At 43.5% G+C, this 20234-nt stretch overlaps 1 protein-coding gene across 1 annotated transcript in view; it reads left to right on the top strand.

The window, feature by feature from the left end:
* The window catches only part of LOC308061349 (uncharacterized protein), a 78148-nt gene that overhangs the window by 14451 nt on the left and 43463 nt on the right, over positions 1 to 20234 (top strand). Inside the window, exon 1 of the mRNA XM_080381176.1 lies at positions 1 to 20234. This exon is cut by the window's left edge and continues 14451 nt beyond it; it is cut by the window's right edge and continues 26524 nt beyond it. The gene's annotated coding sequence lies outside the window, so the exon portion shown is untranslated.

Here is a 20234-nt window from a genome sequence, read left to right as displayed (position 1 = left end):
TCTAATGTTTCAAGGGAAAGGGAGACAAGATGATACTATCTAGCACCCTGTCCATCGCTTCTTGAAAGACTGCAGTGGTGGGGACTCCACCACATCGCTGGGGAGGTTGTTCCAGTGAATGATTGCACTCACCGTAAAAAAATTCTTTCTTATACTGAGAAGAAACCTCTCCTTGTGCAACTTGTACCAGTTTCCCCTTGTCTTCTCCATGTGGCTTCTTGTGAGAGAGACCCTCTGTCCTCTTTGTAACCACCTTTGAAGTACTGGAATACTGTAATGAGGTCCCCCCCGAGCCTTCTCTTTTCCAGGGACAAAAGGCCTAATCCTTCATTCTTTCCTCATAGAGCAGGTTCTCCTTCTGATTGATAATTTTTGTGGCCCTCCTTTGGAACCTCTCCAGTCTGCATCTTTTTTGACTTGTGAGAACCAGAACTGAGCACAGCAGTCCAGCTGTGGCCTGACAAGGGCTGAGCAGCGTGGGGTGATCACATCTCTGTCTCTGCTAGTAATGTCCCAGTGGGTGCAGCCCAGGATCCAATTTGCCTTCGCTGCTGCAGCAGCTGGCTGCTGACCCCTGCTCAGCTGGTTGTCCACCAGGACCCCCATGTCCCTTTCAGCAAGGCTGTTCCCCAGCCACCACAGGTGCTGGCCTGTACTGGGCTCTTTGGTTGGGTCATCCCAGGTGCAGGACTTTGCACTTGTCTTTGTGAAACTTCATACAGTTGTTGCTCGCCCGCTGTTCCAGCCTGCCCAGGTCTCTCTGTAAGATAGATGGCTTTCACTTCTGACATGTCCACCTCACCACCCAGCTTGGTGCCATCAGCAAACCTGGTGAGGCTGCTGTCAATCCGATCATCCAGATCATTTGGAGGTGTTGAACAGTGTGGGGCCCAGTACTGATTCCTGGGTGACCCCACATGTGACAGGCTGCCAGTCTGAAAAAAACACACTGATCACCACCTTCTGGGTGCAGGTTGTTAACAATTTCTACCCATCTGGCAGACCACCCACCCAGTCTGTATCTCACCAGTTTGTCTAGGCAGAGGCTGTGGGAAACAGTGTTGAATGCATTGCTGAAATCCAGGTAAACAATATCCACTGCTTTCCCCATGATGACAGAAAAAGTTATTTTGTTGTAACAGGTGATCAGGTTAGTCTGGCATGATTTGCCCTGGGTAGATGTGTTGGATTTTCCTACAGCCAAATGGATTTGTACTCAACTATATGTATGATTTAAATGTTGGTATGCTGGCATATTTGTGCGTTAAGCCCTGCTCTCTGAAAGGCTATGTTCCCTTTCTCTCAGAGTAGAATTGCCACTACCCAGCTCAACGGAACAGTAACACAAGGTGGAAGAGAACAAGACTCTACAACCTTGAGTGGGCCCAAGTACATTCAGTAGTGTAATATAGTCTAGACCTAGTAGTATCCTCCAGAAAAAGTACAATGACATAACTCATATAAACAGACCTTCTGCTTTTATAGTTTGCTATTATACTGTCCATTCACATTGAGTATACTCAATAACTTTATCTACATGAATTTCAGAAATATGGCCTCATTCCAAGCATAAAAGTAAGGTAACAGAAGATAAAAAGTGTTTTAACAAAGTCAAGGACAAGGTACTCAAAATTTGATATATGATGCGAAAAAAATTCTTTCAGTTTTTCCCTCTCTTGTTATGGGTTTGGGTAACACTGTATATGTGTGTCCTTCCATTTAGCACCAAATCAATTAAAGCATTTTATATTCTTGTCAAATCACTTTTTAAAATACGTAAGATTCAGCATCGAAATAAAAAAAAAAAAAAGTCTTGCAAAAAGAAAAAGAAGAAAAAAACTCCAACCCTCCTTGTAATTTAAGCGTGTATGGACTGGAATCAGAAAGGTGTGTAGGCTCCAAAACCCTACCCAGCATTTACTTTATCTTATAACCAGGAACTGTAGGTTTTGATCCTTACCTTTTACAAGTCATGGAAAAAGAGATTAATGTTGAATAAACAATCCCTTGTTTTTCTCTCCGGAGTGAAAAGGCCATTGAATCTTCTGACTGACAAGAAGCAATGGCTTTTCCTTTTATTTGCAGTGACTGGGTGTCGCATCACTTCATGGAGATAGTCATTGTGAACTGCATACACAGCACAGAGAAAATAACCTCATCTATCATGTAACAATCTCAATAATCATCTGTGCACCCAAAGCACTTCCCTTCCACCCACTTCCGCATATGTTTCTGCGCTTGAAAGTACTAGCAAATTCCTATGCTTGAACAACAGGACATGACAGCTTGGAGCATTTGCCCATCAAGCTTAATGGTGTCTCTGGTTTAGGGGTCAAATTTAGCTTTTAAGAGAAAAACCCCACAAATCATCCATACAACAACAAGGAAAATCTTTCCTGTCTTCTCTAACCATTGACTTACATCTCAAAACAGGATGGGAAAATGAAAAAAAAACTTGAATCATAACTTCTTTAAAGTAAGTACCATGCAACTAACCTGGCTGGCATGCCCCCATTCTCCGTTGCCACCCGAATGATCCATCACCTTTGACAACAACTGGAAGTGGGCTGGGATATTGGCATGACTGGGCTGGTTTGCTGGCATCTGCCCCCCAAAATATGCCATTCTCCTGCTGGGAGAAGGCTGCTTTTGGCAGCATAAGTCTCATTATTACTTCCTGACAGCCCCATGCTGCTGTTGCAGCAGTGCTAACCTCTCTAAAACCATCAGTGGTAAGCTCCTTACTTTAACTATGGCAAAAGCTAAAAATGAGACCAAGAATCCTGAAATCTCCCCAGAGCTCTTATATCCAGGGAAAAACTCTTTTCCTAGAGGAAGGGGTGTCTGAGCCAATAACTCAGGTTTTGCAGTTGCAGTGCTCCTTTCCTGCAAATCCCCTGGAGTGCTCTGCCAGCTGTGAACCAGATCCTGGGATGCCCATGAAATCCTTACTCAGGTAAAGGTCTCATTGACATCAATGGCCAGTTAGTCAAAGATGATGCATCACTGGGACATATACAAATATATTTATTCTGCTCAAATCCAGCTATCTTTGGGGTGACAAGAGAAAGAGGAATAAAAAAGGTGCAGATATCGAATGGCAGAATTAGAAAAAAGAAAAGGTAAGTGATACTTGAAGAGCAATTGTCTACCTTTCAGAAGCCTCAGAGAATGTTTGCTTGAAAATATCTATTTTTTGTTCTCTTTAACTGTTAACTGAAAAGTATAAAATTAAGTTTCAGATAGTTTAGAGTCAGTTCATGCTCTTTGTGCCCCACACATGTAACAGTTATGCAAATAATTGGCAGCATACAGATGTTTATCCTCATTAAAATCATCCAGCAATCAAAAACTTCTACACAATGCTTTTCTCTAGAAATATTAATATTTGTAATTCTCACTTTCTTCATCCGTTCACTTTCTTCCTGCATCTTACGTGATGCAGCAGTCACATATGTTTAATAGTGGTTTAGACATGTCCTGTAAATATGCTGCAGAATATATATATATATTTTATATATATATATAATGGAATACCAGAATTCCATGGACTCACATCAGATGAGATAACTTCACAGATCCCACCCCATAGATGACCATAAAATCATTAAAACATACTGAAATTAATAAACTGGGAAGGGCAGGATTCAGAACTCTGCTTGCACAGCACCAAACAGTGTCCTCTCCAGTGCATGCATTCAGAGGACTTCGTCCAATATCTACAGCATCTCCTGGGAGGGTTTGACTGGGCTCATTCAGCGTTACCAGTGAGATCAGTCAGGAGTAGATATGAGGTCTGGTCTCATCAGTAGAAGTGTCAAGGGCAGTTTTAGGTAAGCGGAAGGCAATAGGACGCAGTTATATTGCTCTAAGTAGGGTGGGTATGGTTATTCACGTTTATTCTGGGAAAAAAAAAAGACTCAGACAGCGGCGTTAAGCTATCAGTCATTGCAATGGGCATGCGGTGTGTCTCGGTGCTTGTTTGAACAAGGATATATGGGAAAGAGAGAGACAGTGCTATTACAGGCAGATGCTGGGGTTTTTTTTAGCTCTGGCATTAATTTTTCACCCTGTGTTCCTTCTCTTCAATTTCTAGAAAGGAAAGAAACAGAGCTAACCATGCAAATGTCCTTCTGCTCTGCCTCCAGCTATAAGCTTAAGAATTATTGGCTTAACAACGCTGATTTGTAGGCACACACCCCCACACCCCTCAATGCTTTCTAGCTCAGCGGCTCTGTGAAGACCTCTTTGAAGGTGCAGCTCTTTAAAAAGGCTCTAGGAATCTGCAGCAGTAAAACAGAAGTGTTTGTTGCTAAATATAGAAATGCACTTGCTTCAGGTGAGGATCGTTAGCTTCACGTTCACCTTTGGAGCTGCATTTATAGGTACAGTATAGACTTTAAGGAGAAAAAGTGAGAGGTAGAAGCTAAAAAGGAAAGAATCAGACAGTAAGAGTGCCTGCTGAAGCGTAAAAGGCTTGGGCTAGTGAGGCTGGGCTACTGGCCAGCAGTCTGATGCAGCCCTGGGAAGGCAAACACATTATAAGATATATTAGTCAGAGGGGTTTTTGTAATTCACCATAGCCCAGTGCTGACCCTATTTCTTCAAACACTGGTAAACCGGTGTCTGAAAATACTGTGTAAAGCTGTCCTCACCAAATCTGAGGAAACACATGTTCAGACCAGGAGTAAAGGAACAAAAAGGAAATATATGGGAAGGGAGAAGGAGGTCAGTGAAAGCTGGGGTTGGGGTCTGAATGAATCAAAAAGTCTCAGGACAATAATCAGTCTTCTTTTAAGCTGTAAATGGTAGGCGACATGAGTGCAGTAAGCTGAGGCTTCCTATCCCATTTCCCACAGGAAAATTGAGCCCTTTCTGCTGGTTGCAAACAGCGGTGACTTCCCTCTGTTATTTTTGCTTTTGAGGAAGCCTAGTACTCTCAGCTGTGGTTGTGGCTGGGTCTGCAGCAGACTTGAAAGCAGTTGAAAAAAAAAAGAGATTACTTCAGGCATTCACATTCACACTGCTCACAATGGTTCCATATCAGATCCCCATCTGGGGCAGCAGCAGTTTTCTGTCTGTTGGGAGGAAGATAAAACGACAAGGCAGGTGAGTTCTGAGGGAACTGGATTTGTGGAGGCTTTTTCCTGTTTAATATTAGTGCAGTGTTGTCCTTCAGTACATGTGGGACTGGCGCTAAAAAACCCATACATAAGGACTCGCATAATATCAAATGGAATTGGGCTTCTGGCTCCTTGGTGCAGGACATTTGGGAGGTATTTCCACTCAAACCCAAGAGATTTAGGAGGCCAATGGGACTCGACAGAGTTACAGCAATCAGCCACAAGTCTGGCAGCAGATCCCTGGGTTTTTGAATGCATCTCCTCCCTGGTACCACAAACCCTCCAGCCCACTTTCCTACCCATGTGTTATCCCACTTAGATGTTAATTGTGCAGAAGCTGGAACCTTTCAGACATGGAACCATCCTTCCCATCATGCAGTCATTTAGCACCTTGTTCTGATTCAGAGCAAAGTATCGTGCCTGTACCTTGCTAAGGGCAGTGAGCAACTGCTGATAGTTTCATGTCTGAGTGTGCACTACAACCTCCTTTACATCAGCCATGTGTCAACCCTATCCACACCCGCGTATCCTCAGTGAGTATTTTAAATGTATGAAAGTGCAGAGAATTTCTTATAAAGGGTACATAACAGAGGGACTGACTGACCCCTCACTGTCTCTTCCCATAAGAACAGGGGCCATGAGGTGAGGATTGTGGAAGACAGAATGAAATCAGTGGGAAATGATTCTCCATGGAATGACAGGAGCTCTGTGGAATTCCCTGGAAGGGGTGCTTGGGTGCAAAACTGCATGGGTTCAAGGGAAAAATATTTTGAGGAATAGAATAAGTAGGAGTGGGGAGGTGAAGGGAGCGGAGAGGAGAGGAGAGGAGAAGGGAAGGGGGGGAGGGGAGGGGAGAGGAAGGGTAAGGGAGGGGAGAGGGAGAGCGGAGCAGATCCTTCAGCTGAAAAGGATCAAAGACTGTTAGTGTGTTACAGGGACAGTGTGTACATTCCTGCTTTGTTCTTACTGTTCTCTAGGCATCTACTAATGGACGTTTTCTGTGCAGATGGACTCCCCACGTCGGGGAACTGGTGGGAGCGTGACGATGCTGTGCGGGGAATGAGCTGGGCGCACAGCCTTTGTGGTCTGTCCTGCCACTGCTGGCTGGGCCCTTGTCATGAACAGTGTGGCTGTCCACATATCCTTAGATGTGCTTGTGTGTCTGTGTGTCAGTTGAAACGTGACGCTCCAAGTACTATTAAAAAAGTATCTTTTATTAAATAGTGTATTTTGTGGTTGTGGTTTGTTGGGTTGGTTTTGGGTTTTGTTTTGTTTTTTCTTTTTGTTTTGTTTCTTCCCTTCTTTAGCTTATTTTGGTATTTGTTATGAACAACAAGTTCCATCACAATTAGTTGCCTTGGCTACTAATGATTTTGTTGTATTTGTATATAGCTTGTATTTAAACATAGCACCTAATCTATCTACTTTGTGTTGCTTAATGTGACAGGGCCCTAAGAGGCAGTGAGCTGATAGTTATAATGGCATCCTCAGTTTGGTCTTCGGGGGGTGCGGACTGTTTTTCTGGAAGTAATATTTAGCAGAGGGACTTTATGAGATCACACTGAATTTGATACACTCTATATGTATACCTATAACAGTTCCTCCCATCACGAACTGTTCTCTGGCTATGGTATGATTAAAGAAATTAAGGCAGCTATGTCTGCGTGCAGGTGTCTGGTACCTGGGAACTCACAAGGAGATGGGTTTCTTCTGTGAATTCAACCAAAACCCAGGAGGTGCCCAACAGCAGCAGCACCCCATGGGCCCAGCCACCTGCAGCAGCTCTGAGCAGCTCCTGACAGCTGAATAAACTGTGTGTTCCTATGCAGTCATTTCCTGGAAAAAAGTCAAGTTAGATGAAAAGACATGTCTGTTCACTGTGATTTAATCCAGGTCACACCAAGCTGTGCCTGTGTCCCCTGGCCTGGCCGGAGGTTTTAGGAAAAGGTCGACTCACTGTCTTGGAGCTGCATGCTTGAGGAAACAAATATTCCGAGGGAGCTTACAGTGGTCTCCTTAACAGTGAGGCTGGGGTGATTAATTCCCAGGTGAATTTTGCACCAGTTAGGGGAAATAAAGGAGCGCACTGAGGAGTTATGGCCTGATACTTTCAGTTGTAGAGAGTCTAAGAAAAGAGTCTGTGTAGTCAGGTGCCCAAAGTCAGTTTTGTGGCATGGTGAAGTGACCCCTCAGCCCCAGAAGTGAGACACAGTTGGCATTGCAGCTGAAGTCTGTGGGAGCCCAGGAGGCTCGGCGCCTGTGAAAATCGAGTTGTTTAGCCTTAGTAAAGGGAGGTGAGGATGAATGAGGTAGCATCTTTTCTTCAAAATAATACCACAAGTGTTGCTCAGCTGGTGCCTGGGCCCCCCCACCAGCAGCACCTGTGCCACCAGCTCTCTGCTTTGGCTTTGTGCAACTCCAACTGAAGAAAAGTGCGAGAAAGTTTTTTGTGCGTTTTGGGTTTTTTTTTTTGTCTGCCATGTGAAACTATTACCATGAGAGTAGGCTGGAGCAATGTAAAGGCTTTGCAATGTATGTGCCATGTTATATATCACTAGCACAACTCATTCGTCATCCTTAGGAGTAAACACAACGCTTTGGTGAACAGAAGCCCAAAGCAATAGCAATCTCAGCATCTGGGATGGATCCATCCTGGCTATGTGTCCCTTGATCAATCACATGTTAAATTTTTGCCCTTGAGTACTTACTCATAGCTGTGTTCACTCTTCATTGGCTCTGGAGACAAGATTGTGCTTTGGTCAAGGTTTGTGACTGGTCAGAGAAATAAATTTGCAGCATGAAATCTTAGCCCTCCCTGCTGAAGTCACAAGGAGGTTTGCCATTAAACTGAATGGCTTGCACCTCAGGCCAGAAAAGGGCTGTTATGATCACATGGACCCTTACTCAGTGGTTCCCTCATCTCATCCTCATAACACATGGCTGAACCCAATGCACAATGTCAAAAAGACATAGCATTAATTTACTACTGGACAGCACACTAGTTAAGTACTCGAAATACTTAATGGAACCATTGAACCTTGTATTATATTTCCAGTTTGAACTTCATTAACTTGCTCCCAGTCGATATACCTCGCTATGCCCTTTACCGCAATGGATATGCTTATGGCCTCCTCAGGAGGTCTTTTTCACTTACACAAAATTTGCTTCTTTTTTTCAGAAGTGCAGGGGATTTTAATAGCATGACTCTACTTTGAAAGGTAGCCTTTTGAAAAAGTCACGCTTGTGCTGAATAAAGTTGCTGCCCACAGTTTTTCAGTCATGTCTGCTTATGCAGATGAACTTACTCTTTTGCCTTGCAGAAATGATCCTGACATTGAAAAAAAGGGGGAATGCTATCCTGGTTTTCCTGAAATAACCAAGCTTTTAACTAAAGGTATGTCTACATGATCCAGTGAAAGCTCATGCAGAGAACCTAGTTCTTATTAGGTTAGCTCATCAGCAGTTGCTAGACCTGTGGTGCTCTAAAGCAGGAACCTTTACATTAATGCCACTGACTGCAACAAGCAAACCCTGGAGGGGGTTTCAAGGCCAGACAAACCTGCTCCTCCAGGTAAGGTCTGGTCTTCTCCTCTCTTCCAGGGGTAGATTTGGGAAAACAGTGCATATAGTTGGAAGCAAAGCCTTGGGTGTGTAGTGGCCCCATATCTACTCCTCCCCAGTTTCCCTGGCTTCACTCAGTCAACAGGGACAACGAAGCACCTTCTACAGGCAATTCAGTCCATCTGAGGTGTGAACCAGCTGGTGCCTCCAGCTCTTACCACTGTCAACAGAGGGACCTCAGCACAGTTGCTCCCTAAGCAGAGGTGTTTAGGTGCCTACAGTCAGATGGTATGAAAGCAGGAGCAAGGGACGTGCCAGCCTTTATCCTGTGGCATAACTGTATTTCCTCTCAGAACTGCTCTGAAATACAGACATATGTAGTTGCTTTTAAATAAACGTTTCAACACAAGTATAAAAAAATCTTAATGCCTATAGCATTGCACTTATGATGAGCAGCCATACAATAGCTAAACAACAACTTCTGTATATACCCAAGGAAAAAGGGCCTTGCAATAAGTTAGTGTCAAGCTTCTGGGGTTTAATATACAAAGATTGAGTTAAGCATACATTATTTTTAAAAACACTTAGGCAGCATCTTTCTATGCAGCATGTTATTAAAATTGACATGAGTGACTATTAACTACTGTACATAAGCACACTCGTGTCATAACTTATGCTTTATTATGCAACTACAGGTAAGTACATAAAAATTCAATATACTGTATTGCATCTTATTTAGATTGCTGTTCCAGTGAAATATAAAGTGTCACCAACAGATTTGCTCTACTAGCAATTCCATAGTAAATTACAAACAGACTCAATGAAGCTAATCCTCTTGTAATTTATTTAACATGACTTTTTTCCATTTATATTCAAGGTGCATTTTGACAAATATGCTACACCGTTCAAAGTAAAAAAACCCACACCACCCTAAAACCCCAACCCAGCACTTAATGTCTCATGAGGCCAGGATTAAATAGCTACTGACCTAGAACCTCTGCATTTAAATAAACTTCAAGAGAGTGCCCTTCATCTGTTGTGTTTAAGGATAAAGACTACATGAGAGCACAGAGAAGAACAACCACAGCAAAGGGCTGCCTGGTTCGTGGCCCCAGAGAGGTTCAGAGGAAGGGTATTTCAAACATAGTGAATGCCAAGGGAGTCTTTCCCTCCTTGTGGCTAAGAGTCAATAACCTGACTGAGTCAAAGACTTTAAAACCATTGTACTTAGCAGATTCACATATCTTCTATAAACGTGTATAAACCCCACATGGACAGTTTTCCACTTTTAGGTACAGTTCTGTCCTGTGGCAATAAGTCTGCAGTTTGGTTATGAGCTTTCTGAAAAAAGTAGTTTCACTTGTTTGTTTTAAATCTACTGCCTGAGCATTACAGCTGGTGTTTTTAATCCTTGTATGACAAGAAATAGAAAATAAATATTTCCAATTCATTTTCTCCAGCCCATTCATGATTTTTTGTTTCCTTGACTTTTTGTCAGGTGTCACATTCCTCTTCTGTTAAATGTGTGTGCTTGTATAAATCAAGTATTTCTCCTGCCATTCCTGAAGTTCTTGGGAGTTAAAAGGAGATTATATAAGGGCAGACTTTGGCACTAACTGTCCATGACATAGCTGCAGTGCACTTACGATTAATAAAATAAGTTTACTCCAAGAAGTGCTATATAAAATGGAAAGCTGAACATGGGCACAATTTCTCATTCGTAACAAGGTGATGTCTTCATCAGATGCCTGCCCTAAAATATCTGTGTAACATAATCTGATCGACACTAGAGTTAGGCAGGGATTAAACGAGACAAAAATGATCACCATGAATTTGGAAAGATTGTTTTCTTTAAAACACATTAGGTTAAAGAAAAACTTTACAGATCAAAAGAAATATGACCCAAAAAAAATCTAGAGGGAAACTTGGGAGATCAACATTAATGCTTAATCTTGATGTAGATGAAGAAGCAAGATGCTTTTTGGGGGCTACATTGATAAGAACCATATAAAACACTCTCCACAAATGATCACCAGATATGACAAATGGGTTTTGGCAACCTTGGTTGTTTCAAATAACAATTTTCACAAAACAAATCCTGAGTTTATAACTAATGAGAAGTGTTAAACTGGTCAGCTAAAGCTTGTGATGCTTTCTGTTACTGTTCAAATCAAGACAGCTGTAATGTCAACTGCAGTGCTGCATCCAGCAGGCACCCAGGTCTGCAGTGTTCCCTGAGATTCATGGAAATTACGTGCCAAAATCCCAACAGAATTCCCTTGCAAATAGGCACTCCATTCCTCTTGGTTCTCTGGAAAATCCCATCCTCGGGCCCTTCCAGCAGTACTTTCTTTGACTGATTTCTGTATTAATCTGAGTGCTTCAGAAAAGTATGCAGTCGACTACTTAGTCTCTGTCCTTAGAGACATATTTTTAATGTTCATTTATTTACTTTTAAAATGTTCGTTTATATATATACAGTAATATCATTATAACCCACTCAATTCAATTAGCAGCACCATGAAAAAGGGATGGAGGTTTTTGTTTGATTCAATTGTAAGCAAATGAAGCAGTAATAAACCCCCAATTAGCACTGAGGAAAATAGGCTGAAGGATTATTTTTTTTCCTAGCATTTCACTGTAAACAAAAATGTGTGGCTGGCATTCAAGAGGAAGGAAAATACAATTTGAAGACACTTAAATCTTCAGTGATTAATGTCATGCCAAGTGACTCATTAAAATTCCCATAAAAATATGACCATAGGAAAGAATTCTCTTCTGAAGAAAAATCAAATGTAATTAAGAAGAGAGAAATTGAAAGAAGGGGGGAGGAATTACTAGCCAAAATCAAGCTAAGCTCAGCTGTCAGATAACCTGTTTCAAGGGGGGCGACCAGACCCTTGTTGAGAGCATCAGAATGGGGACCAGGAGGAGTGCACCCAGGTCCCAGTGTTGGCCCAAACCCTTCATGTGACATCTGTCAGATTGCTCGCTGGTGGCTCAGTGTCTTGGGCATGAAGTGAAGATGATGACAATTCCCTTCTCCCACCCTCAGACATTCTTGTTGGTTTTGCTCAAGTATTTGTGCCAAATGTGTAGAAGATTTAGCCTGAGGAGATGGTAAGATTAGAAGTGCCTTTCTTGTGGTTTGATGAGACAAAGAGTAGCTTGATTGCAAGGTGTCAGAGGTGTTAGGACCTCTTGCTGATGACAAAAAGTCTTGAGCATCAGATCCCGAAGTATCATGTTCCCTACTCCTATAATCTGAGGACAAATACATTTACAAACCCATCCCATAGCGTGACAGCTTGAACTGATGCTGGACTGCCGTGTATCACTGACTTGCACTGCTGGTTCTCCTTTAAGGCTCTTACCCACTTCTGACGTCATTTCTGTCACAGAGTGCATCGCAGGACCAGGTTTTGTCAGGAGCCTGGCACTGACACCCCCTGCCTCGAACACTCGGATTTTTGCCCTGCAGCCCTCAGCAATTGGTTGAAGGTTTGGCTTTAATCGTGTTGTTCAACCTATGTGGTAATTCGTACCTGGCTTCAGCATGCTCCATGCTATTTTTGAGTCAGGAGAAGTATCTTATTAAGGTGACAGGTGGTCTGGCACAGCAGAGACAGGTCTGTTGTCTGTGGCAAAAAACCCCTCTAACAATAAAATGTTGTCTTGATTTCAGCATTTCCTCCTTGCTTACTGAATATTTCAGTTTGATTATCCTGGGCAAAATGCTGATCACATTTGATTTCTCATTGGTTTGGGTTTTTTTAGGATTTTTTTGTTTGTTTGTTTCTGAAAAGGGAAAAAAAAATATTCTGTTTTATAAGTGGTACTGTGCACCACAGATGCCCTATGAGGATTCAATATGAGAATACTGCTTACTAAATGCAAAGTGCAAACAGGGAGAGGAGAAGGCAAGGGACCAAGTGCTATTTATAGCCTATATTCAAGTCATCTGGGCTAAGTACTGCGACTACTTGTCTCCACTGGCAGTGCAGGGACTGACTGGGAAGCCTAAACTGGGCTGTCCACGCTGCTCTTGGACAGAAACATCACGGCTTTGTATGTCTAAGCAAAACACCTTCCTTAGGCTGCCTGATACGGCCCCAGGACTCTCAAGCTACACCTAACACCAGCCAAGCAAGGTCTGTTTGCCACCGAGGTCAAGCACGTGGTGCAATCCATGCACAGACGGGTGCCTGCCTCCAAAAAGCTGGCTGGATGTGACCCTGGCTGCGGTGGCGTCTGCATCCTTCCCAGGCATTAGCTGGGAGAGTCATGGGTTGCAGTCCCACTGGGGTCATGATAAAAGTTGAACTGCCAAGGGTGATCAGAGCACTGAAGCGCTCTCTAATATGAAAAGTCATTTAGCTGTCAGACCAAGAAATGGCAGCTTAGATACTGATCTCGAGGCCAAATATGGTTGACACAAATAACTCGTGCCCCTTGTAAAGTGAAATTTTCCTTCATTAAACATAGATGCATGCAGTGCAGTGTTCAGCAGTTTGCTCTTTTATATCCAGGCTCTGATTGTTTTATTTTTATCCTTTAAGAGAAATCAGATGTTAGAGAGGAAGCTATTCTTAGGCTGACTGTACAAGTGATCAAGCCAAGCATATCCATATAGGACAGCTGCTGGCAAATGACAGTCCAGGGTTGTGCTTTCATTGCAGAAACAGCAGTGTGAGTGCTGGGCATGCAGACGTAGCACCCTTGGGCAACAAAAGAGGAGATGTCATCGTGCTTCTCGTTCTCATCTCAGGTCCTCAGCAGCGTAAGAGTCTCTTTATACCAATAATTCATAAAAGAAAACTAATTCCTTCATATTACTACCTCATTTGCATAGCCATTAGCCCTACTGTGGAGGCTGGCCACATCAGTGCTAGCCCCAAGGCAATAAATTGTGCCGGATGATGCTTCCTGGAGTTAGTCAGAAGTCTCTGCTCCATGCTACCAGGTTGGTAAGCACAGACCCAACAACTAAAGCAGAATCAGTAGCAGCGTGATAGTGTCTGGGCTCTGTCCCTCACCTGTAATTGTCTGAGTCTCATCAAAGAAAAGACACGGTCAAGAACCACTGCTCTTCTCTCCCCACTGTAGGAGCAACTCCCTTAGCCATTGGTGTGGGCTGCAGACCAGAGAGGTGGGGGAAATGTCCTCAGTCACTTCATAGATTGGACAGGGAAGGGGAACACCCTTGAAAGGGTAGGTTTATGGTAGCAATAGTTCTTAGAATCCCTCTGCTGCTCTGGGCTATATGTCAGTTCCCTGTAACAAAACATATACATTAACTGTTCCTTTTGCCGATCTGGGGGAGACTTCATCTTGTCCTGGGTGACCATACAGTGTCTGGCTCAATGGAACTTTGTTTTCATTTGGGATCTTTAGGTCTTGCTGTGCCAAGAAGAAATCCAACATGTGTGAGCGCGTGTCCCCAGGCACTGGGAATGGGCTTTGTCAAACAGCTCAGGGGGTCCAGTCAACCCATCCTGTCCCTTGTCACAACTGTGAGAGCAACAACCTTCTGGCACACCAGAGCTGCACAGGGCAGTCTGTTAGTGTATGCATGGTGCAGCACGAGGGAGGTTGTGGTTGGCTTAGGAGTGTCAGCACTGAAGAAGACTATTGGTACTGGGTCCTCAGAGTCTAAAAATTACATGTATTAGTAAAGGTTGCCTGTTCTCTTGCTCCTGAAGAGTCACTGATGACGTCACATGCTTCTTCTGAGCTAACGATAATGAATCAGGTCAACCTAGGTGAAGGTAATTAAAAATATCAGCGCTTCAGTAGGCCCACACAGGGCAATATAAAGGGTCTGATTTTTTTTCTTGCTAGAATTCCCATTCTACCTTGGGTGGTATTTTTATTAACCTCATCATAGCAGCAAATCAGGCAGGCAAGTATGGCTGTAAATTTGCTTACAGAGACATGGTTAGCTTGTAAAATACAGACTACTAGCTCTGAAGCTTTGCGGAATTTCAAAACATTGTTATCTTTTCATAAATTTAAAGGATTCTGGGGTTTATTTAAATCTTCTTTGCAGCTGAAGTTTTTCAGAGTCTCACCTCCATAGATTAAAATCTTCTGGTAGAAACATGCAAAAAGGGAAGGAAAAAGAATGAGAAAATAGGTCACATAAAACAGAATAAAGAAAAAGCTGAAATAATGCGAGTTTCTTTATAGCTGAACCTTCACCAATCCTTGTGAGAAATGCAATTAGTGATGAACAAAGTCTCATTCTGTCAGCAGAACACTTTTGTTAGCAATTCACTGTGCAATGGTTAAATCAGGTTTGATTGTGCACCAGTAATACCCGTTTGCTTTGTGTTGCTAAGTGATCAAATACTGGAGATCAGATAGTGCCCAGCAGGCAAGCGCTGAGCCCAGCCCCAAATCTGCCCAACCTTATTGTTGATATTTGCTTTAAGGGTTGAGCTAGGACAGATGCAACAGCAACAAACAAGGGGAGCAGCAGCAGCTCTGCAGTGCTGGAAGTTCACTAGATTTGAATCGACAGTGCCCAGGCATGGTGGCACTGGCGTGTGAGGTTAAGAAGGACAGCAGAACAGCAAACAAGTGAGGAGCAACAGGGCAACACTCTGTGGTCAAATCCTGTGGAGGTCAATGGGGTCAGAGTGGAGACTGGAACCAAGTCATAAAGATGTAGACCAATCCATTCCTACTACTCTTCATTTACCACTGATCCTCAAAAAAAAAAAAAAAAAAAAAAAAAAATTGTGTCTAAAAATGGCCAGACTCCTTTAAGTGACAATGTTGCCTTTTGGGACAGTGGCAACAAAAAAATGATGCAAGGAATTGGGATTTCTCAACTTGGAAGAAAGGAGTCTGAAAACAGGAATGACTTTTGCTGCAGAAAGTAACAGAATCTACTACTCTCCATCCCCAGGGTGCAGAGGGCAAGAAACAGAGGGTTTAAATCCTATCAAAGGAGATTTAGATCAGGAAAAAGTTTTGTAACAGTAAAGATAATGAAGAACTGGGGAAGGTGGGGGGGGTCCATTACCAAGTTTTTAAGAACAGGGTAGACAAATACCAGGTGGGAATGACTAAAATGTACCTAATCTTACCTTAAGGGAGGAGGGGTGGATTATGTATTAGTTTAGCTTTATTTTCTATGAGCCAAATCCTTCTAATCTACAAAGCACTTTGGTGCCTGGCTCCAAGGATTCCCTTTAAAAGTGCCAGACTAAGACATTCTGAGCATTTTTGCTAATAGCTTCACTATTAACTACATTAATATGAGGTAATCATTAGTGTGTCTACTCATCTGACAATTTACTTATTGGCTTTTGCCTTTGGAGGGTGTGATCCCGTCACACACCAAGGTCTGGGTGCTGAGCATTAGCAACTCACTGAAGTCAACAAGAGTCAAAAGTCTTTATTCATGTCCCTAGCTGTGCCTTAATTTCCATTAAAATCCTTAAACATTTTATTTATATTTTAAGATATTATCATACGAATCTCTTAAACTACTACCCTGCTGATGATGCTTTTGGGAAATTGCCAGAAGAGATGTATTCTTGCCCTTTCACTGGATACAAAATTAATTAAACTAACCTCAGTTTCTTCACCGTAATGAATGCTATATTTTACTTGCTTTTTATCCAGCCAGGGGCTGGATGGGCTTACACCCATCATGTGAGTACTGATTACTCATATGATGGGTCCTGGTGAAGTCACTGGGTAACTTGTAAAAGTCTTGCTTCTAGGAATAAACGCTTAATTATTTCCCCCCTCTGTAGCCTGGTTTAAAAAATTAATCCTGTTCTTGGGTTGTCAGTCTACAGTTATAAAAGAACCTGCTCTTGGACTTCAAAGGAAGCACTGGTCATCTTGACAGCGTTCTTCCTCCAGTGGCTCCTGCGGGGATTTGGTTTGTCTTGGACCAACAGCTAGAGATCGTTAAGTCTTTTCAGGTCCCAAGCCTGCCTGCATTGCAAATTGCATCTTATCTTTCAGAAAGCATAGGTCATACCTGCCATGCCTTGATCTGTAATGAAAGGGATTTGCAGAAATATCTATTTCTACATAGATTCTCTGGTTCCTCAGAGTCTGACTGGTTTGGTTTTCTCTTTTTTTTTTTTTTTTTTTTTTTTGTGTGAACCTCACTACCTAAATTCAACAAAAACTTTTAACCACAGTCAGAGGGGCTCCAAGCACCGTGTCCTGCCATTTCCCATTACTTTTTATTTAAAGACTTCCTTTTACCTGATGAGACTTCTGCTTATTAAATACACTTGTGTAATTACACTTCCCGAGAGTCTTTTACCATCGGTTCTGGAAACCACAATCACAGGTGGAAACAGTCCTCCCCCTCCCTCACTGTATGTACAAGGGGAAGTGCCAACATTTTATTTACTTCCCAAACCGACCTTTCTGTCTTGCTGAATAAGACCTTTCCCCCTCACCTCGTAACCCACACTCTGCGTTTGCGTGTTTTCATGTAGACGATACAGGTGCTCCTCTCCGTTTATCTGAGCCCTGCTATAAATCTCCACGTGGCTGGGAGTGCAGCCTGCTGGCAGCAGCAAAAGCATGGTGAGATTGCTTGCTGAAGAAAAGTGTAACGGCTGCCGACATACTCTTTCGGCAGGTGCTGTTGGGAATTAGCTTGTCTTCCAGAGCTGACTCTCTGCCACAAAGCAAAGCCCTCTGGGTCTGAAAGCTGCTGAGATTCCTGTTAAGAGGCAGGCAGAAGCCGGGAATTCACTGAAGAGCTTGAAAAAAGAAGCTGCATAATGTCAGGTGATGTCTTCAGGGCGGGAAATATTGACTGGGAGTGGGGAGGGAAGGTTATTGATTCAGGTTTTTACCTTTCTGTAAGATGAGTTTTCGTCTGTTCCCCCTCCCCCTCCCTCCCATGTCCCCACAGCCCTGGGCTTTCTGAGTGAGCCACTTTCCCACTGCAGAGGCTGCTCTGCTCCATCTCAGGTCTGTTTCTAATAGGTGGCAAAGGTGCCTAAAGCTGTCCTTAATGCCATACAAATCTAAATAATTGCAGCTTCTCTGCTTTGCTGGAAAGCACTTGGGAAGCACAGATTTCTCCCCACAGTGCCCTGGTCTGGTGGCAGGGCATCCTGTGCACAGGTGGGAGGAGGATGGAGAGGAACAGTCCAGAAGCCATAGGGTTTCCCTGGTCAGAAGTACTGGGCTCAGAAAACTCTAGAAGTACTGCAGTCCAGGAGGGGAGATGCTGGGCCCTCATATACAGAAGATACTGGAAGTCTGTGGTCCACTGAGGAGCCTTTCCCACAGGTGCAGTGCATCCACAATCTGTTTTCAGTCTCTCTGATTGTCTCACAATATTACAATTACTTAAATTGTTATTCCCATCGGGCACCACAGGGGTCTGCTACGGGCCAAAAGAAGTATCTGATGCACCAAACCCTTTGAGTGGAGAGCCCTGTGAGAGGGTTATGCCCTATGGCTCTTCAAACGGTGTTTTAAGTCACTGAAAAGGTTTCCTGGCAAGGAAGACAAACCCTCTGGCTCCTCACCCCGATTTATGAACCCTCCATCATGCCTCTTTTCAAGCTGTGTGTGTCCTCCAGTGTCCAGGGCAGGTGGAGGATCCCTGGGAAGTACAGGGTTACTGGAGTGAGGGACTCCTGGGGAAGGGCAAGGAGGGTGCTACATCCCCATGTCCCTGGGCATCTGGCACACTCTCCTGGGGGTAGCAGTCAGCACAACTTGGCAGCAACCTTGGTCTGGTGTGAAAATGGGTCTGCTGTGCTCTGCATTCCACACCTCGCCCAGCCCCCTCTCCTCTGCCTTGCCCTGGGAAACTGTCAGCCACAAAACAAACGCACACGCTTAGTTCATAGCCACTCACTTGGCACTCCTGTAGCACCATCCGGCAGTCAAACCTTCGGTTCCTCAGCCAAAAGGGAATATTAATTTCTGCCATGATGCAGGTGGGAAAAACAATGTCTGCAGAGGTGAAATGGAAGGCTGATTGTATGTCTTCCTCCTGCCAGGGGCTTCGCAGAGAGCTAACATCAGGTCAGTGTGTGCTCACAGCTCTCTCTCCTCCCTAAGGACCTGCACTGGCTCTGGCCGCTGCTCCCTCTGCTGTCAAACATGTTTGTCACCGCCTTCAGGTTCCTCTCAGCTTTGCTCATCCACCTGTAAATCTCCCCACTCCCTCTGCAGCTCTGTGCCCCACCTTTGCAGAGCTATCTTTGCTTCTTCTGTGGCCTTCTCAGTGCAGGCTCTCCCACTTCTTATTCCAGTACCGAAGTCCACCATCTTCTGTAAAAAAATTCAACTGTCCTGCACTTGACTGCTTCACCCCCTTCAACGGCTCACATTGGCTTCCTGTATTAAATACATTGAAAAAGAAACAACAACAACAACAACAACAACAACAAAAACAAAAAAAAAAAACCCAAAACAAACTAAACCAAACCAAACCCTGTTTCTCCTTAACATCTCCCTGTCCTTGGCATTGAAGCATCCCATTCAGTACGAAAGGAAAATCTCCAGTGATGAGCACCACCAGCCACCTGCACGCTGCGTGCACATCCGCTTGGGTATTTACCTCTCAAATGAAGAACATGTTTGTCTGTGAGGAAGGAGCGAGGCTGTATAATGCCCTGGCCTGTGGTGGCATTTGTCTCTTCTTCCAGTTCATAACAAATATTAATTTACTTGAACATATAAAGCCGTTTAAATATTCCAGACACTTGCAAATATTAATGCAATTAATTTGTCATCCCTCATTGCTAAAGATGATATTTTATCTCTGGCTAATAAAGAGCTTCTGTGAGGAAGCACTACTTAGATTTTTGAAAGTACCAAATGACAGGGCTGTGTTGTTGTTTCTGCCAAACAAGAACTCCCCAAAGGAGTGCAGGGAAAGATGCTTTTGCCAGTGGAAAACTTTATCCCAACCTGTCAGCAGCCTTCTCCTTATGAACAGACAGCATCTCCAGCACAGGGCCAAGCAGCAAGGTCTGAGAAGGTCCTTTCTGTGTGGGAAGGTGACAGTGACCTCCTTTGCAAAGACTGTATTATCTACTGGTGAAAATGTTAAAGAGGACTACCTATGTACTATGGACCTTGAACTACCTATGTACTTCAGGAGAACCTATATACTAATACTAAGCACGCTCTGCCCTATTATGTTGCCGACTCCATCCTGTTCTGCTTTTGAAAGCTTAAAAGGTGACTACCAAGAATTATATGGTTACAGGTTTAAAATTTAGTAATGAGGTTCCCTTTAGCCTCCATAGGTGGAATCTGTATGAAAGCAATCACCACATTTTTCCATTAAGCTCAAGGGCCATCTAAAACCTTAGCTAAGTGAACTTCCAAGTGAGGAATCAGTGGCAGGGTACAGGGATAGCCAAGTGTAATTCATACTGGAATCCTTTCTCTTTGTGTTGAGAACATCAGGAGCCCTGGGTAAATACCCTCCTAGACCTGCAAGACAGATTGAGTCCTCCGCTTGAGAAATTGCTCCTTGTGAATTAAATTCATTATGGATGTGTAGATGTAGTATTTGCTGTGCTTAGGTTGAGG

The sequence above is a fragment of the Falco punctatus genome, assembly GCF_963210335.1.
Source record: "Falco punctatus genome assembly, chromosome: 3".
In the NCBI taxonomy this organism is placed as follows: Eukaryota; Metazoa; Chordata; class Aves; order Falconiformes; family Falconidae; genus Falco; species Falco punctatus.
The sequence above is the reverse complement of the archived record's forward strand: the minus strand, read 5'-3'. Positions and strand labels throughout refer to the sequence as shown.